Here is a 27545-nt window from a genome sequence, read left to right on the forward strand (position 1 = left end):
CATATGCATCACGAAATAGCTGGAAAAAAAACTTGTGTATTAGACTTAATGGTTTTTTGGCAATAAATTAGTAATGTTCTAGAATTCCTCCGCTGAACACTGGTAGTTCGGTCCGAGGTTCAAATCCCGCGAATGGGCTGGTTGTATGGGTATTTTCATGGTTTTCTCCATGTGTATCATGTATATAAGTCAGTTTCCCTTCGAAAGTCCTCCACAAAGGCATTTCTCCACTTAGGCAGAGTCCTAGTGTGTTTTGCCATACTTAAGTAAACTAAACCAAATCATTCTCCTTATATCCAACAGTGTAATCTAAAGAGACTGCAATTGGATATGATTACAGTAAAAAAATATTTTAATGAAATTGTTTCAATAAACAATTCTAAATATTTTTTCAAATTCTAAAAAAAATTACTTATGTAACTCAACAATGAACTTAAATTCAGTTATCACAAGCTATCCAAAATTATTTTCATGCTTAATTGCATTATTCATTTTAATTACAACATATAATTCTTTTAGGCATAAATGCTTTTTAATCTCTTCTGCTACTGACCATTAATTGAAATAATAGATTAATTAATCGGACAGTTGTACAGGTATTTTCCCAGATTTAAAACTTTATTAATAACTTACATTCTTCTCATTGAATACAAAATTGAAGAATTAGTTAGTCCTAAATTTAATTTTTCAAGTATTCCTTCTACTAAAACATTTATTGCCTACAGGCAGCCAGACAGTAAGCTGAACACTAGCATTTGGCTCTAGATTTAAATCCTAGAGAATGGGCTGCCTGTGTAAATGTTTGTGTAACATGAAGTTTTCCTTAAAATATTCCTTTCCTTGGACAGATGGCCCTCTCTTGCTTTGTCATATTTCAAATAATCAATTCAAGCATTTAATGTAGATATGACTTCACAACTTCGTCCCAAATTCTAACTGAAAAATTGAACAGAATCCCCTGATACTGTGTCTATAATACATGATGAATATAGAATGATCTTAAAAATTTAAGGAAGAAAATATAATGTATTTGGAAATGCCTTGATCGTATAATTATATTTTTCTCTGCTATGCCTAGAAAATTAAGAAAAGAATGTAAAAACTGAAGATAAAGAATTCAGCATTAATAATTGATATGATAGTAGTAATAAACTAAAAATTTTTCAATGAAAAATTGATAATGCATAATGGCTCCTTAAAATTTTAATTTTCTATCCTACTATTAATGGAACTAATTTAGCACTATAATCAAAATGACTCAGATTTTCTTTCTTTAACTGATGTCAAAAATACGATGATTATTTCAAAATTCCTGTGGATGATTTAATTGTTCTCAAAATTTTCTATTCATTTATTAAATGGTTCAGATTAATGTTTTTGTTATCATTATTTCAAACGACTTTTTAAATCTCCGGGAAAAATGTTTAAATCTTCATTCAACAAAATTATATTTTTAGATAGATTTTTATGGAATAAAAAATTCTGTAAGATAGTATTCATTCACACAAGATATTAACTTAGTATTTGCTCATTACTTTACAAGTATTCGATGAAGTCTTTTAGTGTAACATACAGGTTACATAAGGAACCATTTCATTTTAATGTAATATTCCATAATCATATATTTTATTTCAAAAAATATCATATTTTGAAAATATTGGATATTGCAATGGATTTCGACTCTTTATTCCAATACACAGAATATAGAAACAAAAATAGGTTTATTTTTATTTGAAAACTATCCAAAAGGAAAATAAAATAAAAAATAGGTAAAATTTATATTATTGTTATTTTTAACTAGTTGTGAAGGTGCAGTCCTCTTCTTCTTAGGATTCAAAGCATGGCTCCTAAATAAAGAAAAAATCACATTCGTTAGAAGTACATAACATATTCTAAATTTGTTATGTGACATTTTAATTTAGAATCTCTTCATAATAATTGCATGCACTTGCACATATTCCAAATGATTTAAATCTTTTTTTTAAATTAAATAATTAAATTGCAAACAAGATTCCTTTTGGTTCTTTCATGAAATCATAAATTGCATGTATCATCCATTTTTGAAGCCAAAACACTACAAATTTAAATAATTCATTTTGCAGAAAATAATTTGAGGTTTATTAGATATTTACTATATTTATTTGTAATATAAAATAGATCTGTAAAGTAGTTTTAATAATGATCAGATTTTTTTTAAGATTAATTTCTCTAGAAATTGAAATGTATTAAAGTAGCACTTCTCAATCTGTGGATCATACAGCTTGCCCTCATGGTCCTCCGAAGTTTCCAAAGGAGACAAAAAAATTTAGTTGAAAAATCTCAGAGTTTAAAAAGTTACATATGACAATCATCTATCACCTTTTCTCGTAAGATAGACATTTTATGAAATTTATTATTGGTTACCCTACTTACAGACTTCCCACTCAGTCTTAGCAGTAAAAGATGGATTTAAAGCACTATAACTGTGGTACTTACCACCATATATCCAAATATACTATCATATATCCACTAAGACTGTGGTCTTACCATCATATATCCAAATATAGAAGAGCCATGCAAGAATTACAAATCATCCTTCTCATTAATAATCTTGAAATATTAGAAATATAACTTTTCTTCAATGGACTTAATTATGAAATATAACGGATTTTAATTATATATTAAAATATAAGTGTACTAGTAGTAATATATGCTAAAAAATTGCTTTTGAAGGGAACAGCAGCAAGGTGATTCACAAATTACGATAATTCACATAATCTCTATTCGAAAAAAGTTTAAGAAACGCTGAAACAGGAGAATAATTAAATTATCGTTAATACTGGTAATTTCAGCCATATGCTTTAAGCTTGATGATCAACATTAAAAAATTCTCAGAAAGTGTTACTACTAAAAAAAAACTACTTTTCCACATAATATGAACTTATACGTAACAGCATTTAATACTTAGCTCACTGGCAAAATATACAAAATTTTGAAATGCAAGTATATATATATAAGGCCAATAATATAGTTATCAACAATTAATGCATGAACTCCAATACTTACACAATTAACAAACACATGAACAATGATGTTACATGCATTCATCCTCTGAATTAACTAGTCAGTTTGGGTATTTTCTATCTTAGATGTCGCAAAAATTGATCGTGGATTTAATATTTTAAATGTTCCTCTCATAGACATTTTAATACTTGTATTTTTTACATAGAGTGTCATCTTTAGTTTTACAGATATTCATTTGTTCATTTATTACGATTAAGTTTTACAGACAGAACAGATGATACCTGATTACATTAAGTGGTATTTAAGACAAACTTACTTACTGGTACTTAACACAGTTGCTAGAAAAATATTACATAGTGAAAGACAGGGTACAAAGTCAGAATCTGAAATCTTATTGACTTACACTAAGCTATTTAATGCTTGAAATATTTATGATTAGATAATATCTTTTACATCATCAATATCTAACAGTGATATGATATACTTTAAGTATACAGTAAAACCACTCTATAACTTTTCCATAATTTTGTACAATTTTGATATTTAATGGAGGTGGTTACTTCACAAAGCATGATTCTCAGTGATAATTAATATCAATGTTTGTATCACCAGAATACTTGACATAATCACTTAAAGAGGTATACTTGCTAAGGAAGGCTTTTCTATACTTCAAACAATGGTTTACATATTTTAAAAAGTATATTTTTCTGACACTGTTATTTAAAAAGTGTATAACTCCTTCTACTCTTAAGCATAAAAATTTGAAATTTTTATGCTTAAGAGTCATTCATTTAGTTGTAACTTACAGAAAGATATCTTAAATGCCTAAAATGTTTTAATTTATGAAAAACAGCAGTTAGAGTATATTGAAGGGTGCTTCCTGTATTATCAAGGGAGCGCAAGTTTGTGCAATTCTCTGATGTTTTCTTAAGTGAAAATAGGTCGATGTGTACATGGATAAAGTCAAGGGAGTGCGCGATGCCAAGTTTGTACAATTCACAGATTTTTTTTAAGTGAAAATAGGTCGATGTGTACATGGATACCGAGTATGTGCAATCTGTCTTTGTGTAGCGGCGGTTTTGGCACACAAATTGTCGCTACACAAGCTAAAATAACATGGTCAAAGAATTGCACAAACTCTGTATCCATGTACTGCCAAAAATCGCCAAATTTTGCCAAGGGGCACCCATAAATATGCTTTTACCAAAACAAGCTTTAAGGCATACTGTCAATTACATTTTAAATTCCAGTGATTTTTCAACACTAGTTCAAATACTCTAAGCATATGTTTGCATAAGTTACATAACTTTTGTATCAGCAAAATTTATAACTTAGCAAATATGAACTATGAAAAAAAAATATTTGAGCTTACGTTGACCCTTGGATTTACTAAATCTATGACACTTTTAACGCCAAAGAAATTCGATCACCGAAAATACGCGATGATTTATTTAATCTGGTTTTAAAATGGGTCATTTTAAGTTTGGCTATATCAACAACATATTACTCAGTATTGTTGGATAGTGAATTTGTAATTCTTTTTCATTCTTGAAATATATACACATGACAGAATTGGAATAAAAATTTTAGGTTTTTCAGATGAACTCATAGATTGAACTAATTTGTTGAATTTTATCAAGTAGTTCTTAAAAATACAACCAACGATTAATTAAAACCAACTGCAATTCAAATGGATACTCTTTGTCAAAAAGGAGCAGTAGAACTTATTTTAAACATTCAGCAATAAATAGTTTTCTGAATATATTTTTTAGCGTAACGGCAGTTTCAAACATAATAAAGAGAACAACATTCATTCTAATGAGGATAATTTTGAAAATAATTCACATTAAAATATATCTGAAAGAGATTTTTAAATGAAAAGATGACACAAAATAATTATTTTCAAAAAATACATGTTATCTCAGATATAGAAGAAATTTGGCATTGAGCTGAGTATTGAAATTAATATATGCAACTGACGTATCATTACTAATATTTCCATGATTTGATATTGAATGCTATAACTATTAAATATTAGCAAATGCATTTTATAATGAACTTTGCACCAAAATTTATAGTAAATTTATATGTAAATTTACATTGTAAGTACTAGAATGAATGTTGTACCATTTTATTAATATTTTACTTTTCAACAAGCATAAAGGAAAAAATAGAATTTTTTTTCTTTAATGTTCCTAGTATGTTACATCATAGTTAAAAATATGTCAAAGTCACGGCATTTCGATTGCCTTTTGTAAATGTTGGTTATAATGTAACTTAATAGATGCTTTATAAGTTGGTAAAGACTGTCCTGGATTAAAACTATCTTTAACACAAAAAATAATATATATTGAATACTTTTACAAATATGTAATTGCTATCCGACTATATAATCTTTTAAGGCGAACTTATCGCATGTATTAATGAAATGATATTCCATTTTTAATGTATGTTAAGTTATTTTGTCGAATTTTTTAAATATATTACATTTATTTTTTCTTTTTCGTTGAGATTAATAATAACATACATAGTGTAATAATGCTCTGAAAAATATTCTAAAGCAGTTCACGCTGGGATTAATGATAACATGTATGGAATAATAATGTTACATCTGTCAACAAAATGAAAAATATGAATATTCTAACGCGATATGTTTTAAAAGATACATAAATATTTAACATGAGAATTATTAGACTATAGATAGAACATTAATATTAAGCTTATTTGTTTTTAAACTAACATATTAACAAATTTGTTTCTGTTTATAAATATGAGCAGTTTAACTGCAGACACCTGCAGATGTAACGAATAAAAGTTGTTATTTTACTAAATGGAACATAAACTCTGTGATTTAAACTCTAACAATAATTCAACACAGGTTTATTTAGGAGCATTAGAATTATAAGCTAAACATTAAAAGAATTTAATTATAGATAGTGTAAAGAACATAACAAATACATTACATAAAATTAGTAAAATACACGTCAAACACTATTTCGAACTTACCTCGACCATAGCAAAAATAATGGCTAACATGGCGACTATCGTTGAACTCTCCCGCTAAGACGCTGTTTTTCCACCTTCTTCCTGATTGGTTCTTCTCTCTCAGTCGTTTTAAGCCACGTGATCACACGCTACGGACAAAATCCAAGCAAAACTTCTTGAAAAACTCCTGTAGAGTTTACAGTTTCGTTTGGTTCTGTGTTCGTTACAGGTATTTCCTTCGTAATTGATCGCATTTCTGTAACTATACAAGACTTTTGTCTGTAAACTTCAAGGTTTTTTTTTACAGTGTACTTGCTTGCGTTTGTGTCTATTTGTGCTACAGATGGCCGTTCAAATTTTATGGAAACGATTTCTATTTAAATTTTCTCAATAGCATTTTGAGATAAAGGTTTGGCATTTTCAATATAATCGCTTACTATTATTTTGTTTTCAATGAAATGCAGAATGAAGGATTTATTTTGGAAATAGCTTCCAAGTGATAGATAGCTTGAAGGCTATGTAAATGCAAATTTCCGAGGAAAAATATTCGCATCAACAAATTCTAAAGAGGTATAAAGATTGAGGTTATTGCATTTCAGATAAAGGTATTTTTCATATATTAAATCTGAAAAGGAAAAAGCGTCTAGCTAAAAGTGAAAATGGCGGAAGAATCATATTCTACAACTATGCGAATTCGGCTAAATATCAAGAAAGTGGAGCTTCTGATCAACCTCTCAAGAGAACTTTCGGCGCGCGGTGTATTTCGAGTGTCCTTTGCTGCACAAAAATATAAACATCCATGCCTTTACCGCGTTTCGAGGCCGGGCCCATTGTTACGCCAGGCAATGTCATTAAACACTACACTCGGCGATAGTTTTAATTGGAAGGAATTTTAAATATGCTTCGGAAACTCAACTGAAGGCACTTTAGGCCTTTCCTTGTGCTAGCTTATATGTCGAAAAAGAATAACCAGATTTTCACTTGTGATATACTACTGTTACGAAATGCCCAGCAGCGATAAGATACCCTTCCCTCAAAGCGGGGTTAAGGTTAACAGAAAATGGAAGGGAAAGGCAGGGTTTCCTTTTCTGAAGAAAATCCACCCACTCAAAGGTCCATTGCATCAAAACTGGGAATGTCTACCATCACTGTAAGTAAAATTATTCGTAAATATTTTATGTTGAAGAAGATGATTAAACCTTAAGTTTTTTTTTTCGCTTTTTCCCAAATATATTGGAGGGGGAAAATTTTAAATTATATGAAAAACACCTAGCAGCTGCTAAATGGAAATTTGTGGTAACGCTCGATGAGGTATGGGTAGGTAGGTAGGTAGGTATGGTGCTGTCTAACCTCCTGGCAAGCTTAAGCTCGCCTTATGAATTTTCTAGACAGGCCACGAAGGAAAAACATACAGAACAACACAACGTAAATAAACGAAGTCTCCAGTAGCAGCCATATTGGGTGTTCTTTGTTATTGTTCTATTTCAATTGCGACTGCGTTTTTATTCATTCTTTCCATGATCTCTTTTGCCATGTTTTTGCCTTCATTTTCAGTATAAGGCAAGTCTTTAAAATCCTTCTTGCTACGCCTAAGGTCCTTTGTTAATTCACATCTTCCTTGAAATTCCTTCCTGTTATTTCTCAGCTCTACACGTAGTAAAGAGTTTGCGATTTCTGTAATTTAAAATCTGTTTAAGTAAGCCGGGAATCTACCATGACCTGAAAGGATCTGCAAAGGTCTTTATCGGTTACGTTTTTTTTTTTTTTTTTTTTTTTTTTTTTTTTTTTTTTTAAGATTCAATGTTTTCTAAGTAGTCCTTTCTATGGTCTAAATCTTTCCATATTTATTCCATTCTTTATTGTATACATAGATCAATTTTCCTTGTTGCTTTCCGTTTAGGATCTCCTTATAATCTATTCTTTCTATTTATCTCAGTAGTAGCCCCTTTCGCAAAAGGTGTCCGCCCGCTCATTTCCCTCATATCCAACGTACGCTTTCATCCATTTAAGGGAGTTTATTAAGTTTTATTTGATTTTTTTTTTTTTTTGGAAAGATCCCTATAGAGTTCTTTCATTTCTTGAATATCAAAACTCGGCTGTTCCGGGCTGGAGAGGCTTTCTAATGCTGATAAGGAATCCGAATAAATCTAAATTGTATGCTGCCTTGACAAGTTTCTTTTCATCCAATTCATCTCTTTTAAGATGGTGGCTAATTCGGCTTGATAAATAGAGTTAAATTCGTCTAGTTTCTACGAGTATTTTCTATTTTCTATTTCTCATCCATGAAAATCTACAACAAAAGCCAATCCAATTTCCTCTCCAATCCCGGAGCCGTCCGTATATATGTCCATTTCTCCTATTGTTGGTGTCATATTAATATAAGGGATCGATATTCTCTCCTTTGGGTGAATTAAATTGATATTTAGTTTTTCAAAGGCGCTTCTTGTTACAAAGTACTCTTCGTAGGTTTTAAAAACTTGCTTGTTAGTCCTTAGTAAAAAATTTTCGAAAAATAATTTATAGGATAAGGAAAGAGGAGGGACGCCCGCTAATACGGATAGCACCTCTATGGAGATAGTTCTAAATGCTCGGGTCATGCACAACAGCCAGCTTCTCTGTATTGTATCTAATTTGATTCTTAGGCGTTGTAGCTCCGATGCTGTGATCGGATGAGGCATGAGTGTATTTAAATGACTGTAATGAAGAAAGATCAGTTTTCTGTGACTCAACTGTCGAAAATGATCGCCAGTAAGAGCGTCAAGTACAGAAAGGTTCTCAATACGATTCTTGATAGTTGAACGATTCTGTTACAACGGTAAATTATAACTCAAAAATGCCTCATCTAAGGTCCAAAATTAGTTCTAATTATGACCAAAATACTTTGGAACAAAGTTTTGAAGAAGAAATTTAAGCCTTATATATTTTAAAGCACATGGATAAGTTGAGTTTTATATGTTTTTATTTCTCTAGTCACACCTCTAGTTTCTCTAGTCACACTTCTGAGTAAAATGCCGTTTATTTAGAAGAAAGACTCAGAAATAGGGAAAAAATATATCTTATTTGAAGAAATATCTGTAAAATCATCTGATGCTTCTCCCGCCGATTTTTGTGCTTTCGGTTTCTTAAAACGAGCCTTAAAAACATGGCATCTAATAGCACTCAACGGACATTGGAAAATGACCCCATAGCAGTGCGTTTAAATTGGCACGAGTTGCTAAAAAAATTTTGGAAAAGGACCCAAGAGGAATGCGTTTAAATCGATACAAGTTGCTAAGAAAAAATTGACTTTCTTAGGAAATGGAGCGAGAGCTATGGGGAAGAATCAAGACCATCCAGACAAAAGCAAATCGTGGCAGAAAACGCTACCTTTATGCATAAAATTAAGTATCAAAATCCTTTCCATAAAGGGAGAACGACTTTTTGCATGTTGTTATTTCATTTTACTTTCACTTTTCAAAACCATCCCTCGATGAAATTTCAGTATTAAGAAAATGAAAAAATAATAATAGCTGTTAATTATAGGAGCCGTCAAATCACCTTCTCAGAAACAAAAGTTTAGATCCTTCTTCATAATATAATTTGTCATTTGTAAGAAGAATTTATAAAGGTATTTATAAAGAGAATTAGAAATTTACAGTTTAAATTTTTATAGGTTCAAGATTTTGAATACATTCAATAAATTTTACAATAGTTTTTCATTTAAAATTTCAAAAATATGCAAGAAAAAATAATTATATTCTACATATTTTCTTTCTATTCAAATGATTACTACTGTGGATTCTTTTCACTATAATGCGGCAATTTTTTCTAAATACATTCTTTTTCGTCCTCTGTAGGATTCTGCAAGATATATAATTCTACAAATCGAAGCATTTATTGTTCTAAGAATAAAAGATGTAATACACGTTTGGAGTAGAAGAGAAAATGAGCTGACTCAAGATAAAATTTATTTCTTCCCTCTGCTAGACACGTATTTTTCCACTTTTATACAAGAAAGAGTAGTCTATCTATATCGATGTTAAAATGTTTCTCGCGAATAAATGCATTTCTAAATAATGCAATGAAAACTCTTGTGCCTTACGCTTACAATTATGTGTCCAGATAAAATCTCATCACCCTAAAATCCCTCCTATTGGCATATAGAGCTACATGTCAAAAATGTAAAATTTTGATTTTAGCTCCTCACTTTTGCGTCAAATCGCTTTTACAATGCGTCACTTTTCATATCAAAAGTCAATCATATAAATATATATCCAACCTTTCCTTACACTTCAACTCAGTTTTAGCTGTTTATTAATTCTTTACTACAGTATACCCCTGGCGGGTCGACGCAGGAAAACCTGTGAAATACTGGTTCAGATCTATACCTCTGCAGTCTCGATCACGGGGGCATAAAATCACGAGTCTGGAGGATTAACTTGCTCAGCTGAGAGATACCTTGAGACGAAACTTCATTGGCCCAGTCTGGGTGGGTTGGAGTAAGCTTTGTATAAGACCAGTATGGCTTCCCTTAAACTGGTGGGTAGTATTTTCAACGACCGGTCAGATCTCCAGGTTTTCATGTTCTTCGCCACTGTGATCCCTGGCAGCTGGAAGTGGTGACCCCTTGCGCCCGGGGGGTAGCAGTGGTTATAAAGAAAAATTTTGGAGTCTACCGTCTCGGATTGAAGTCCCCGTGGCGGTAGCAACCGTTGACTACAATCCTCTTGTAGAACTTCGATTGGCTGCCCTCCCCCTGCTTAATATGGGAGCCTCTCCAGACGGAACACGTAAAACAAACATATTATTATTTACCACACTATCACATACAACTCAACTTGACTTTATTCTGTACAGTATTCTCAGCAGTTATAAAGATCACTGTATGGACGGGACATTTCATTCAGGTTTTAATTTTCCTTTCAAATTAATTTATTTGAATCACTTTATACTGTTTGATTCGGTTGACACATGACCTTCCACCAGTTTCAAGTTAAGACACGGAATTACCGGAACAGCTATGACTTTTAAATAAACTATCACTTCTTGTTGATCCTTTTTAAATAAAATTCAATTTGTTTAAATCTTATTCGTGTATAGCTCGATGTTAATTACAACCACTTTTCGAATTTATTATTCTATTCTCCAATACAATGGACAATGATAACTATACGTATTCATGTACACATCCGTGATCGTGCCTTGATTTAAAAATATCTCCTCGGTCGGAGTATATCCTTCGGTGATATAGGTTTTTCAGATTCACAAATTAATCATTTAATCGCAAAATTTAGAAAAGCAGCATATCTTTAGCATAGAATGTTAAGTATTGCTATACCTTTCTTTTTATATTCGCTATATTATTTATATTTTCTGTAATATTTATATAAAAACAACACACAGCGTTAATATTTCAAGGCAGCATCCTTTTGATCTGAAATCTGATCTGAGACAAAAGTCAAACAATTACAAAATTCAGGATTGAGGTTAGTTCATCCAATTGTTTCAAAACGAGGACTTGTCTTTATAAGGATCTTATTCTCATTGTATTTGGCAAAATACCAATAATGCATTTAATGCTTAGAAGTGCAACGTGTTGTTCTCATTCGCTAACTATTGTAAATACAAAATTTGAGAAATTTTCAATTATCTTATAATCTATTTCTTTACGAAAATCTATGCACAGCTTTAAGTAAAGTACTATCACGTCCGATATTCAATTTTAGCCACAATCTAATATCTTGTTATATACAAGTTTTAATACTAAAATTCCAAATTTTGGATTATATTGTAATATTGTTTATCATGAAAACCTGTTACGGGCTTCAAGCATTTCCGGTTTTCCATTCAAGCCTGCTATAGGTTTCCTATGAAGTACCACTTCAAGATCTCCAATTTGACCCAAAATTTAACTATTTCTTTATATGAATGTACTTTATATGAATACTTAAATGTGTAAAATGGAAAATTCTGCATGTTTCATATAACAGCTATCGTTGACAAAAAATTCGTCATACACGGACACACAAGCGGACAGATATCCTTCTATAAATAGCAGAAGCATATTGTGCGGACCCTGGTTCGTGCTTATTTCCTGGAAACCCAGTATCGAATTTTTGAATCGAAGGCATTATTTCTCTTATCTTCGTATGCAAGTTGGCAGGGGATAATAATTTTAAGAAAAAGTGTGTTCCGAAATACAGAATATAATAGTCAATTTATTATTAGCTTCTGGAATTTATTCACACCCCACTACCACTTATCAAGAAATTAGCAACATTTGGTAATAAAATATTGTTACGAAATGTCCAGGCGAGGCAAGATAGCTTCCCCGCAAAGCAGATTTAGAGTTGCCATAAAATGGCAAGGCAAGGCAGGGTTGCCACACTTGGCGAGAAATCGCCCATTTGGCGATATTTGGCGATAAAATTAGCGATATGCCATGGACGGATGGAGAACCTTCTGGAACGAATTCCTACCGGTTTAGCCCAGAATGTTCTCGACACAAGCCAAAAACTATATAAACCCTGCTGGTACGCAGGGAGTCAGTGCGGGATAGTTAATGTCTCGAGTTAGTCAGTTCGTGCGGAGTCGATCGAGTTGACAGCCGGGCAACGAGTGCCGAGTGGGTCGTCGAGTTCATCGAAAGAGTCTCTTCGTGTATCGCGGTTTGTGTATCATAGAGAGAGTGTGTTGAGCTCCGGGAACGACTGAACCGAAGAGTCGAGAGCTGTGCACTGTGTGTCGTCGAGTGCATCTCGAGAGTACGTGGAGTTCCGAGAACGACCGAGCAGAGTTGGGAGCTGTACCCTTTGCAGAAGCTGTCTCGACCTCGAAGCCTGATAGTGTGAAGGCTGTGTCGCTGATTGTGTCAGCGAGTTTATAGTAGTTCTTCGACAACTGTAAAACGTGATTTTGGAGCTGTCCTGATTAATATTGGCTAAATAAAGTGTGTTTCGGTACTTCATCAAGTACTGTCGTCATTATTCACTCCAAATCCTCACGAACCCCGTACTTACAAACGTGAAGTAAAGGAGAGAAAATAACGTAACAATATAGAATAAAATCTTTATATTTATTTAAAGTTTTAAAGTCCAGCATTCTGTTACCTGAATCAATACTGCACAAACAGGTTACAGATGTCAGAAAGCTCAAACATCTTTAATCATCTTACTTCTAATTTGATAATATTTTAATAATATTTATTTAGGATTAAATGAGATTTATACACTAGAGCACAGACACAGTTATTTAATTGATAATTTTCTTATAGCAGTTTTATACCATAATCATGAGCAACAAGGTTTTGGAAATGTTTATATTACATAAAGAACTGCAATATGAATGTTATAATATTATATCGAATACCTTATCAATGCATCAGTGAATATATTTTACCAGTGTTACACATGTAAGATATTATTTAATTTAATCAGTTATTTATGATTTAGATTTTTACAGTTACGTCTCCCTTCTGGCTCTTTATCAGAATTCGAATTAGCTGTCAGTATTTAACATGAGGTTGTTAGATTCTAAATTAGAAAATCAGAGCGTGTTTCTGCATGTCGAGGCCACGTTCCTAGGTTTTTACTAGCTCAGATAAGATTTCATTCTTCGGCTTTGCATATAGTACCGACATTTAAACACTTACGGCAGTGGATTTGTGAGCCAACTTCGCGTTAAACTGAAAATAGTGTCGTCTTTGACTACTAGCTTAATTTTAAATTTGAATTTACTGCTACTTAAAGTTACATCGCAACAAGTAGCTGGCTGATTTGTAAGCCCGTGTCGTGCATTTATGTTACAGTTCTAAATTTAATAGAAAGGTTTGTTTTAAAAACTTTTTAAGATTCTATTGTTCTGTCCAGACATAGCTATAATTCGCTTAGAGTTGTTGTTACCTCTCTCACTTGTCTGACAATGGTCAGCACAAGCCCACGGCATTCATCGCGACAAGGAATCAAATGCGCCTGTCGTTGGCAAGAGCCTTGAGCACCAGTTAAGTAACATGCTGACTTTAGCTCAGTTCCGCCCCATATTTTGAGAAACAGCATATTTACAGTACCCCCATGCTGCACAGACACTAAACATTTACAAACATCAATGCCTTCTCCAGAATTCGAGCCCAGGTACTTCGGTATAGCACTCAGAGTCATTAACCACTGTCCCTGTTGGGTGGCCTTCATACCACCTCTGTTAGGAATTTGACACTAGTTTATGCTACGAAAACAGGACAGACTTTATACTCTCATGCCTTTATGTTCAAACATTCAAGAGAAAAAAAAAGAGATTTAGTAGGAATCATCAAAAACGATACTTATAAATTATCGATATGACATTGCGTTATAGCCATGTGTAAAATTACATATTCACCCAAACGCTTTTGAAATTTTTGTGCGAAATCTGAATTCACTTTCCATGAAAAATACTGTCAGAGGGATATAATGTAAATGTGCATTTTTAATATCATCTGCATTCATTAATTTTTCTGCTCAAAATTCATCTTTATTCCTCTGAAAAATGATCTCATTTAATTTTTTAACATTTAAAACATGGAAATTTAAGCACACATTAAACGTACAACTTTTAATGATAATTTAATAAGGTATACGAAAACATATTGTCCTGTTACTCTGATAAAAGCATCGTAGTCAAGATTTACAGCATGCATAAATTGTAATCAACGCCAGATTTATTATTCCAAACATAAAACATTTAATGTAAAAATTATGCAATCTCCTTCCCTAGCTACTTTTGTGGAATTCAGATAAGAACAATGACATTTATTTTTTAAAAGCATGTGTTTAAATGTTTAAAATTCTTAAAAAAGGCTTGATTAATAATTTATAAGAAACTGTTTCATTAGACGAATAAGAATCATTTCATCTTCAGAAACAGGAAAAAGACGGCAGAGAAAAGAAAAGAAAGTTAAAGAAAAAAAAAAAAAAAAAAAAGGATAGAAAGCCAATATATTACTTGTTTAGCAAAAAAAGATATGTAAATATTTAATGATAAAATATTCCTTTTCCATTTGAAAGTATTTCTAATTCCATTTGTGTTTAATGTCTATACATTATGATGCTTTTTTACTAAGAAACTGTTCTACTAACCGACTACGACTACGTTTCCCCTACGTAAAGCAACATTCTGATTATTCTGATATGTCTTATTCTTATGCCTCATTCTGATATGTGATTTTCTCTTTAATAATTTTCTCTGAAAGCAAATATAACGATTAAATATGTTTCACTTCTCTATATATGTTTAAAATATATATATGTCTCTAAAAATATATTTATATATGTCTCTAAAAATATATTTATATCTGTCTATCTATCTATGTGTATATATATATATATATATATATATATATATAATAGATAATAAATATATATATCTATAGATGGATATAGATAGATACTATATATCTCATAAATATACAACGTGTATCAATACGGCGGTGACAGACTTTCAGGAGAGAGAGAGTACACCTAGACGATGGGAAATCACATAACAATACATTGTCGAAACGCTTTCCTTGCGCGGTAGTGAAGAAATATCAAGAAAGAAAGGGCACGAAAGGGTTCATTTAAATAAGAATACCCAGTAATAGTGTTACTATTTATCAGGTATCTAATCAGGGTATATCTAATCAGGTAGCTTTATTTCTACTTTCCAACCACTTGAATCTCGACCGTTCCTTTTGTTGTATTAGCTACTGCTTATGCCTCAAATTCAATTTAAATAATTAGAGAAGATGAATATCCAGTTGATTCTGCGAAATGATAGATTAAATGTCAGTTTCTGTGTATTTTGTTGCGATGGAACGTTCTCGCATTAAGCTGGCATGAAATTAAGCAGATAGAAGTGAAGGTTTGGCGTGCCCTTCGCAGGTCTTTGACGAAAGTTTTTCTTTGTTAGTAAGACAAAAAAAAAAAAGAATCACTTTTAAAATTCAGTGGAGATCTATCTCTGAACTTCCTCAGTAAGGAGAAATGACGAGATATTTTTTTTTTTTTTTAATTTTCAAACCTGGCGGTAACATAAGCGAGGTATATGATAGTTATCATAATGATTTTTAAAATATTTTTTTTTTCAATTATACACTATACCGGTAATTTTGTGAATAGTTTTACAAAACTAAAATTAGCATAGAAAATCATATAGTATGCGATTTACCCCTTTTAGTTAGTAAATTGTTTCACAGATGGCGCCACTAAATCCTTAGTTTTGAATTCGAAGGGGTGATAAAATAGTGAAAAAATAAATACTTAAAACAAAAACCCATTTTCGTGCTGCTACACTCCAGTTGCATTCTTGTCTATTTACATATTATAACTATATTCTTTCTTTTTAATAGTCCCAGTATTGTTACAAATATTATTAAAAATTGTATTGTATTTTAAATGCACTATAAGATAATGCACAATAAGTATTATACTCGCAATCTCACACTATAGATATGGTATTACTATCTTACTGAATTACAAGCTACATATTAAGTATTCTAATCTGGTTATATATCAAAAATATTGTATCGAGCATTGTAATAACTATTGTATCAAACTATTAGCATTGTATCATATTTCATTATAATTACAATATACAATATTTGCACCCTAAGTACTGCATTATATTCTAACTAGTCTATTAACTTAATTTACTTATTATTTTAATTCTTGCATTAATTATTGTATTAAGTTGGTAGTTATGTAATATTATGTTGAGTTATAAGCTCTACCCTAAGAATATGTGATGCAACATATTGAAATTATGAACATCGTATCGCTATGTATGCTTTAGTATGGAACTGTAAATTAAATTCTTTGCAATACAGAAACTGGATTATTAGCTGGATTATTAGCATAACGTTATAAGTAGTCTTGATTCAACTTGGCATTAACTATTTTATTGAATTACATGCAGAATTTTAGACTTTAGATTTTAGATTTAGTTTATTGATTATATTGAATTATATGTCGTGTATTGCATATTGCACAGAATTATTAATATTGAATTGATCATAAGTATTTTTTATGCATTATATTGGTATAACTATATTGTTGCATTGTATCGCATATTGCACAGAATTAATAATATTGAATTAATCATAGGTATTTTTATACATTGCATTTGTATATTTATACTGTTGCAAAATATGTCTTTTTATCCTCAGTATTGTACTGAAGTGTTGCTCTTGTGTATTGTAGACAAAGTATTGCATTTAATTCGCTTTAGTTATTAAGAACATTGCCTTATAGGCATCATACTATTAAGAATATATATATTGCACTTCTTTTTATACCCTGAGATACGTACTGAATTAAATATTGTATTAATTATTTTACTGAACTAGCAATTGTGTTAAAATACTGTATGAAAGTTAAAGTAGTATTTTGGTCTCATTTTGCTTTAAATATTCCATTAAATTATAAATAGTATCAGCTTATCGATTTTATACTGTATCATATGTCTTGTATTGCATATTGCATAGAATTATTACCAATTACTTGACAATATGTATTTTTCTACATTGCATTTGTCTATATACTGTCACATATTCTATTTATTTATTCTTAGTATTGTATTGTACCTATTGTTGTGTCTTGTATACTAACCCTGTAAGCATGTTAATTTACCTATTGTATCACATATCTTACGTATTTGCAGTACATTATATTATATCGTATAACCTTATTGTATAATATATATATTAAATTGTGAGCTTCGTATGGATATGTATCATCTTATATGAAATTGCAATATTGTGAGCATCGTATACATAATACAATTGCACTATAAATTCCCTGCAATACAGGAAATGTGTAGTTGGTATCGTAATATAAATAATGTATCATTAATTTTGCATTAACTTTTGTAATTGAATGATATAGCATCCATTATCTTACGTATTAGTTGTAAATCATATTGTACTGTATACTGTATTATATAATATATACATTAAATTGTGAGCATAGTATAGATATGTATCATCTTGTATAAAATTGAATTATAAGTTCCCTGCAATACAGTACTGTGTAATATATATTAAATTGTGAGCTACGTATAGATATGCGTCGTATAAAATTGCACTAATATAGGAAATATACAGTTGGTATAGTAATATAAATAGTGTTTTATTAACTTTGCATTAACTATTGTATTGAACAATATGGCTTATTCATCTTATATTGAATTATCTATCTTGTCTTGCATCTCGTACAGAATCATTAGTATCGTTTTACCTTGTATTGGTATATATCTGTATGTGTGTATGTATGTATATATGTGTGTATGTGTATATGTATGTATATATGTGTGTATGTGTATATATATATATATATATATATATATATGTGTGTGTATGCATATATGTATATATAGTTGTATAATGTATCCTCTTTACCTTGTATTGGTATTTATATAGTTGCATAATGTATTTATGTATTGTATCCTTGCTTTGTACACTAACTATTGTATTGAACTTACCATCAGTATTAAGATCATTACATCATCGATATTATACTATCAACATTATTATCAGCCTAGTATATAGCAGCAGTAGCAGTTTTGTAATATTTAGCATTGCATCAGTTTGTAGTACTGTTTATAAGTATTCTAGAAGTAGTTTTGTAGTATTGTAGTATGTAGCAGTAGTAGTTTTGTGATGGTGTTTACTCCTTTGGTTTTCTATTGTTATCGCTATCTGTACGTGTTTTGTTCTAATTATGTCTATGTGATTATAGTATTTATTCAAAACTGGCCTTTTCACCTTTGTAATCTTATGCTTTGTCAAAACTACAAATGTACCCTTTATGTATCTATTTATTTATTTTTTTAGCCCTTGTCTGGCCATCTATTTGTTGAACTTTGACTCAATAAATACTAGGCCCGGGCGGTGTGAACATGCTTCTGGGGGCTTCTTTGGTCTTTTAGACTGCCACCTGGATGGCCTAGTCGCTGGGTTTCGGTGTTTGGTGCGAGGCGCCTGTGTGGCTCATCTGGCTCAAGATAGAGGTGGACGTGTTGCATATGCCAATTAACCATTACGGTAAAGGGATGGTGCACACGTCCCCCGTCAACTATCAACTATATAAAAATAACTTACTAACTTAAAGCGGTAGATCGCATACTTGCATGAATACTTTAACTTACTATTTAATATTAACCTAATAAATCACATAGTGATAGTAAAATATCCATTTCCAATTATATTTTCCGTTCACGTTCTAGTGCGAAGTGAGAAATGACGCATTCTGTAATCAGCGAAAGATCTGGAAGTCACTCTCCGAAAAAGAAGTATAATCCTTTTTCTTTTGAAGTTTTCTCGACAGAGAAAAAAAAAAGAAATAGAAGATGAAAGTCTTAAAGCTCAAACAACAGTATATTTTCTAGAAAAGTAGAAAACTTCAATCTTTTGAGGAAGAGGCTCCAAGGAAAAATAACTTTACAGAAAAAAGACAAACCAAGAACTCAAGAAGAAAATTATACATATACATCCCCCGGAAGAGGGCTTTGATCACGACCAGAAAGAAGACGACGCATGGTAATAACAACAGATTTTATCCACTACATTATGGCGCAAAATATCAGCGGAATGTTAATCAGAAACGTGTGTAGAATGCAAGGTGAATTGCAACAAAATGGGATTTAAAATCTCTTGTTTTCAAAGTCAGTTAGGTTTTTCCTTAGGGCCTGGTAATTAAGCCAGTGGCTTGTTTGGGATCCATGCAAACCACGCTATTAACAGCATTTCTGCCTGATCTTTTAGGAGAGGACTTTAAATGCTTCCAGAAACAATCCATATAAGATAAAGTCTGCATTATGCCATTCCTTTCGAAACCATTTGACGTTACAGTTTTCTTCTTCTTTATTATCCACATAATTTACTGTTATGATTTAAATTGTGTAAATTCTACACTTTTGCAGAAAGATGTTTATTGTAAGCTTTTATTTACAAACAACTGAGGTAAACACTATCATGGGGATATCCTGAGGAGGATTTTATTCTATGTGAGTCGGGATCTGTAAGCAGCAGAGATTGCCTGAAACTGTAGACTTGACTTCTCCTGACACTTAAATTTTATTTTGTTTTTGTTTAACTATTTTTAAACTTACAGTAACTTTAGTCAACAGTTCGCACGGCTTTCACCCAGATGCTTATCTTGTCCATCAAATCTCTTCACTCTTATCACGACCATTGTTATCAATTTACTTACCTTTAGGCACATTATTTTCATTTTCATTGATCTTGTTTTTCACTGTTATTATTCTAAATTCAAACTTGCTCATAAATAAGTTGCAGTTATTTTTATGCATATGTATTAGGAAATTCCCACTTTTGTTTAATACGGGGTAGATACTTCGGCTCAGGTACACTGATGTGTACACCATTCCCCAGGGAGACTTATTTACTATTTGAGAATTATACTTTCCCCTAAAACGGCAGTTTAGTTAAAATGCAGGTTATTCATTATACTGATTTTTTTTACCAGAAACCTGCGCAATTAGCTAAAATGGTAAAGCAATTATTAGCATCTGCTCCAGAGAGTATTGTTACGAATTTTGAACTTAGATAGGTAGTTTTAGTAGAATTATAAGTAAAATTGTTGTTTTTTTGTGTAAAGTAGCGATAGAGAAATTTTAAGAGAAACCCATGTCGGAAAAGTAAGAAGGTAAAGTTTACAGGGAAAGGTTTATAGGGGAAAGTAAGAATACATTGAGTAAATGGGAATCTCGGCTATTTAGCAAGAAACCTCGGAAACTCGCCAAACTTGGCTTTGGTTAGGTTCCTGTATCACTGTAATAAGTATTGTAAGTGAATAAATTTAATTGACTACTATGCTAGCTGTAACCGTACTTCCACCGTCGTATTGCTTTCCCGTAATTTCGAGAAGCAGAAAAATATCTAGGCGGTCGGTTTAAAACTATAAAATCTTGGACAGAGAGCATCTGCTCTCAGTTCCTTAGCTACTGCTGTTCCGAGTTGTTTAGTTCCGCGTGAACTGGGATATCCGCTTTAGCTTTGTTTTTAGATGCGGTTTGCATTCCGTTGTGTTTAGCATTCCTAGTAGCTTGAAGTGTAGCTACTGATTATACTGTGCGATACTCGAATTCTTACGATCTGTGGAAATTTCCTAAGCTTTGAAATATACCCACGCAATAGTATTTATAGCTGCATGAATTCAAGCAAAATGAAAAGCTTACTTTTATATTTATTTCATTTGGCATAAAAATCTAATTTTTCATGAAATTAAGATGTGCTATGACTGCATGTATTAACTTTTTATTAATTTGCTAAGGTACGGTAACGCTCGTAACAATCATCCACATGTAACGAACCGTTACAAAATCTGAAAGCCGTGTTTCTTTATTTTAAAATTTCACCACTTCTGAGACGAATGCAGTCACATCGCAACATACAGAATGTCCCGACAAAGGCGCCGGATTTATACTCCCTAAAAAGTACCTTATATTCAGGAAATAGAAAATAATTTTACGTATTTGAAACAGGTAAATGTTCCGGTTTAAGAATGTCGAGTTTGATTTGACCTGGCAACAAAAGTATTTTATCACTATCCATTCATTTCGCAGCATTGTTGCAGCCTAGTCGACATGAAGCGTTGCACCAAGGAATACCAAGATTTGGTCATAAAATCTCATTACAAGGTCTTTGGACGTGAAAGTTCAAAGTGAACAGTTCACGGATTGCTAAAGAAAATTTAGGTGTATTAGGTGGTTCATTGTAATTGAGGTGATTTAATGTACTATACTGTAATTGAAACCATGCTCTCGATCCAGCCGGTCTGTCGAAAACATCGCTATTGTGCCTCACAATGTTATTGCTAGTCCAAAAAATCCTGACTTAGAATCTTAGAAATCCTAGATAACAGATTTACAACAAGAAAAAATTTAAAGAGGAAATTCAGTGTGTCGTTAGCCACTTCAGTAGGAAGATAGCGATAAAGTAATTGCGAATTTCATCGGAAGAGTGCAGGATGCTGCAGGGCAAGTCACGGATCTTGTATGCCAGATACCATTTCTCATTCTTCGATCGGAACATTTGCCTGTTGTAAGTATGTACAAATATTGTCCCGTTTTCTTAAAATAAAACATTTTGTTGAGTATATTGAATCCAGCACTTTTTATTGGGATAGACTTTACTTTCTCCTCGGGAAGAAGTTAACAGCGAAATATTAAGTGGGATGAAGTAAAAAAAAAAAAAAAAAAAATCTGAAAGATTTCAGATTTTAAATTGCGTCCAAATGGGCGTTTTAGTAATTAACATTTTGAGTGTTACCTTTATTTATTAGCCCACCAGCGGCCGAGCGGTAAAGTTGCTGAACACTGGTAGTTCGGTCCGAGGTTCGAATCCCGCGAACGGGCTGGCTGCATGGGCGTTTTCGTGGTTTTCCCCATGTGTAACGTGTATACGAACCAGTTTCCCTTAGAAAGTCCTCCACGAAGGCATCCCACCCCTTAGGCAGATAACCCTCGAGGCTTTGCCGTAATTAAATAACCTAACCTATATTTATTAAATATCATGTTCTTCGCACTTAAGTCATAAAATTCAGTTCAAAAGCAATATCGCATTTTAATTTCCGATACCCAGTCTCGCGCGCTGGAGATAATTTTTTTTTTTTTTTTTTTTTCCCCGTACAGTATTGCGATTGCTCGCTTTGAAATCGTTGAGTTTGCTAATCAAAAATTCGTCAAAGTTTTACAAAATATGAAACAAATTTCAAATTGTACAACTTGTAACAAAGTTGGCCTTAATTTGAAGCTCACTGTCGAATTCTAGCAGGCACGTAACAATGCGGCCGAAAGTAATAAGATTAGGTTTAAAGCAACGACGTGGCCAGAAGGTAGAACACGCTGTACAAGGTCTTTGTCTTCTTAGTACAAGGCTTTGTCTTCTTAGAATTCTTACGAATATTTCTGTGGAAATTTCCAGAGTTCTGAATTTTTTTTTTTTTTTTTTTTTTTTGTCTATTATCGGACTTGTGCATTCAATCTATAACAAACAAATACCCATGCAATAGTATTTATAGCTGCATGAATTAAAGCAAAATGGAAAGCTTACTGTTATATTTATTTCATTTGGCATAAAAATCTAATTAACTTCCAACATTTCTTTCTTAACACTTTTGAAACTTTCAAATTTCTTAACACTTTTGAAAATTGTAAATTCCACATTTTGACTCGAAATTTTTTTAAAGTATGGCTAAATGTTTTCTGATTATAGAAAGCAGTCTACATACAACTTAGCGGTATAGCTGAAATCTATTAAGAGTAAACTTACTTATTTTGTACAGTTCAAGCCTTTAAATGACAATTGTATTATTCCTTTCTCGCAACTGCTAAATCCTTCCTAAATTAATATTTGAAATTTGTAGTTTGAGATAAATAAATAAAATAAAATAAATAATAAAGCATCTAAACTTCAGCGAAGATATTTTTGCAACCTAAGTATTTTAACAGGTTAAACATCATAAAGACGATTAACAATTACAAAAGTTCAGCATCGCCTGTTTTACGGTATATTTCGTGCTTATTGAAAATGATTTTTCACAAAATACAGCCCAGATGCTTCCAAAAAAGATGAATTTTTTTTTTTAATTTTCTGTTAAAGAGTCTAACGATCCCCCCGGGGAAAGCGATTAGAAATACGATTTGTATGCGATTGAAATGCGGTTTTATCGTGCGAAATTGATATAATTTTGAATATTTATTTCACTTGTTAATTCGTGCTTTCTCAGTGCTCGGGTATCTTGGCGAGGTCGGGGGGCTCCCTCTCCAGGGAGGGTCGAAAACCTGAGCAAAAGTGCCTACTACTTACTGACTTGGTGTGAACCCCAGGGTACCAGGTCGGTCTACAGACCTAGTGCATCTTATTTTGTTAAGCGTTGAATAACTCTACCTACTTCAAAATGAGTTCTAAAGACATTCTAAAGGAAGGACAGGCATACATTGCCACCTTAGAGACAATATTGACAAATAAAGCCTCTGGCATAAATAAAGCAGTAGCCGCTGACATTCGACATCAATTTCAATTGATGTTCAACCTTTTAACTGAACAGTGTGTCGAGATGGCACACATGGAGGGACAAATTCATCAAACTGCAAACATTAAAGACTCTTATGCGGACGTACTTAAACGTCCAGCTCGTGACCGATCAAAAACACGGAGAAGACCAGATAAACAACATGTCACTATTTTATACCCCACAAGCGAAGGGGATAAACCAGACAACATCAGAAAGAAGCTCCTAAAAACTATTGATCCCACAAAGCTCCACATTGGAGTGAAAAGACTTAAAAATGTGGCAAAGGGTGGTCTCTTAATAGCGACCAATAAAGCGGAAGACAGAGACGCTAGAAAACGAGATAAATACTGTACCAGAACTTAAAAAGGACTTACAAATTGTTCGTCCTACACGCAGGCTTCCTAAAATTATAATATATGATATTCCAAAAGATTTGACTAAGGAAGAATTCAAGGAAGCTATTTTAGCCCAAAACGAAGGCATCGACGGTGATGGCCTACAGGTTAAATTTCCTATCAAGCATAAGAACGGAAATCATTGGGTTTGTGAAACCTCACCGAAGGTTTTCAAACACTTAACTAAACTACGCAAACTGTGCGTTAATTGGGAACGTTTCAATTTAAGAGAATACATCAGACCAACGCAGTGTTTTAAATGCTGCCAATACCGACATATTTCTAAGCAATGCCAAACAGAAGAGGCATGTGGACATTGTGGAGAAGTGGGACATTCCCACAAAAATTGTGACAATAATTACCAATGATGCATAAATTGTGCAGAAAGAAATGCGAATAGTGATAAGCACCTTGACGAGCAGAACTCTAGTTTCTCAAAAGACTGTCCTAGCCGACAGCTAGAAATTGAAGATCTTCGAAGAAAAATCAATTATGGCTAGAGAACCTACTCAAAATATAAAAGCGTTGCAAATTAATTTAGCGAGATCACATGTCGCAACAGCACAACTTAAGACTTGTATCTTTGAATACGACTTGATATTTATCCAAGAACCATACTGTATTAATGACAAGCCATCTGGCTTTCCGACTCAAACTAGAGTCATTTTTTCTCCAAATGAACACCCCAAAACAGCCACAGTGGTGGTTAATCCACGACTTACGGTTCTGAATACTTAGGCTTCCTCTACTTTAAATGTTATTACTTTAAAGATTGAACAGAGGACAATAACTATTTTTAACTGTTATAGTCAACCTATAACGGACCTAACAGATTTAACTACTTTGTTAAACTTAGCTGAACGTTACTTTGATGATCAACATGATCTTCTTCTCCTTGGCGACTTAAATGCGAAAAGTGAGCTCTGGGGCTCCCCCTTCGAAGATCCCAGAGGACGCACACTTAGAGAATTCTTAACAATGCATAGACTGGTTGTTGAAAACGATCCGGATGGTCCCCCTACCTACAACTGCACAAGGGGAAAGAGCTGGATTGATATTACAGCTTCCAGATCAATCTCTTCCACGTCTTTCATTCATAATTGGAAAGTTATGAACTGTATCACTTTAAGTGATCATTGTTATATCTCTTTTGAAATTACGTATCAACATTCTAGCCCAACTCAAAGAGTCAAATATAAACTTACACAAATGGACTGGCTCTTACTCAAGGCAAAAATTGGTCACTTTTTTGGTTCAATGGAATCTTACTTGCCTAAAGATACAGTTGATCTTAATCAACTTATAATTAAGTGGACTCAGAAAATACAGGATTACTGTGACTTGGCAACCCACGCCAAGGGAAAATATGTTAAAACTCAACACAAAGGTGTCCCTTGGTGGACTCCGGAACTCTCAATATTACGAAAAAGAATCCTCGCTTTAAGAAAGCGTTATCAAAAATGTACTCATGATGACGAACTAAGGGCACACTATAAGCAAGTCTATAAAAAAGACCTCGCTCTCTATAAAAGAAAGCTTATGCAAGCCAAAAGAACAACCTGGAAAAGATATCTGGAGCGTCTAAGTCCTAGCTCACCCTTCGGGGTACATTATGACATTGCTAAGGGGAATATGCAATCCCCTCTACAATTAAAAGCGTTACTCAAACCAGATAAAACTAAGACAGGGATCAGCGAAGACACGGAGTTTCATACGACAATCCGTGACAATTTAAGGAATCCATATAATTCAATAAACGATGTTCCATTTACGATTCCAGTGGAAAATGCTATCAAATCCCTCAATCCAGGTAAAGCACCTGGAATGGACAATATTCCTAAAGAAATTATAGCTGAAGTTTTCTACGCTAACCCACAACTACAAGTAGCGTTACTCAATGAACTCTTCCGTCGATGAATATTTCCCAACTGCTGGAAGACAGCGAAATTGGTATTATTCTCAAAAGAAGGAAAAAATGGTGAGCTTCCTGATGCTTACCGCCCTATCAGCTTGCTTAACGCATGGAGTAAACTCTATGATAAATTAATCACTAACAGACTGACTTATTTCTTAGTCTCGAATTCCAAATTGAGTGAACAACAATATGGCTTCACGGCGGGAAAATGCTCCGCGGATGCCATCAAGGACATAGTCTCACAAATAGAAGCAAACCGACGTAATAATAATTACACCAATGTTATCTCTTTAGATATCAAGAGTGCATTCAACAATATTTGGTGGCCGTTCCTACTACAGGAACTCCGCAATCTGGGATGTCCTCTCAATATTTATAAAGTTATTGAAAGTTTATTGGATAATAGACACATAACCTATGAAATAAATAATGTTCAATATTCCATAAAACAAGAAAAGGGATGTGTACAAGGATCCAATTCTGGACCACTATTCTGGAATATAGTAATGAATACAGCTTTAAAACTCGAATTTGAAGATGGAATCCACATCCAAGATTATGCGGACGACGTTTTACTCCTAGTAACAGGATCTACGCATATGCAAATTCAAACCAAGGCCAAGTTGGCGCTTCAAAAACTTTCAGAATGGGCACTCAAGTGCAAACTTCAATTCTCACCCGAAAAGTCAAAGTCTATGTTTATAGCAATCAAGAAACGTGGTGCAGCCTATTCAGCACCGACAATAAAGATGAATGATCATACCATTAAGAGACAAAAATCTATTCAATATCTCGGAATAGTTATAGATGAATGCCTTACTTGGCTACCACATCTAGATTATATTAAATCTAAAGTATGTAAAATAATGAACAATCTTCTCAGATTACCAGGGTTGCCCAAACCAGTTTTGAAAGAACTTTATAAACGTGCAATAGAACGTACCATAATATACGCATGTCCAGCCTGGTGATACCCACCCACGGTGAAAATGCGAAATAAAACAAACTCTATACAACGCATAGCACTTCTTGCAATGACCAAAAGCTATAAGACTGCCCCTACCGCAGCCCTCCAAGTGATTGCCGGAATTCTGCCGCTTGATCTTAAATTGGATATGGAAAGCATTATCCAACGTACCAAACGAGGATGGACTGACTTTAAATATGAGGACTTAGAACTTCCACGGGATCAGATTGAATTCCCAGTACATAAATGGCATT

At 32.8% G+C, this 27545-nt stretch overlaps 1 protein-coding gene and 1 long non-coding RNA gene across 2 annotated transcripts in view; both read right to left on the minus strand.

The window, feature by feature from the left end:
* Nucleotides 1-27545, minus strand: part of LOC118186930 (otoferlin-like) — a 963443-nt gene that overhangs the window by 914361 nt on the left and 21537 nt on the right. The window lies entirely within an intron of this gene.
* Nucleotides 1705-9646, minus strand: LOC146998205 (uncharacterized). The gene is made up of 2 exons (XR_015040364.1): nucleotides 6010-9646; nucleotides 1705-1847 (listed from the first exon to the last, which is right to left on the minus strand). It is a non-coding gene; the product is annotated as an uncharacterized LOC146998205 (long non-coding RNA).

Source organism: Stegodyphus dumicola, chromosome 3 (assembly GCF_044657685.1).
Source record: "Stegodyphus dumicola isolate Sdum_Otavi_A_Nest chromosome 3, ASM4465768v1".
NCBI lineage: Eukaryota > Metazoa > Arthropoda > Arachnida > Araneae > Eresidae > Stegodyphus > Stegodyphus dumicola.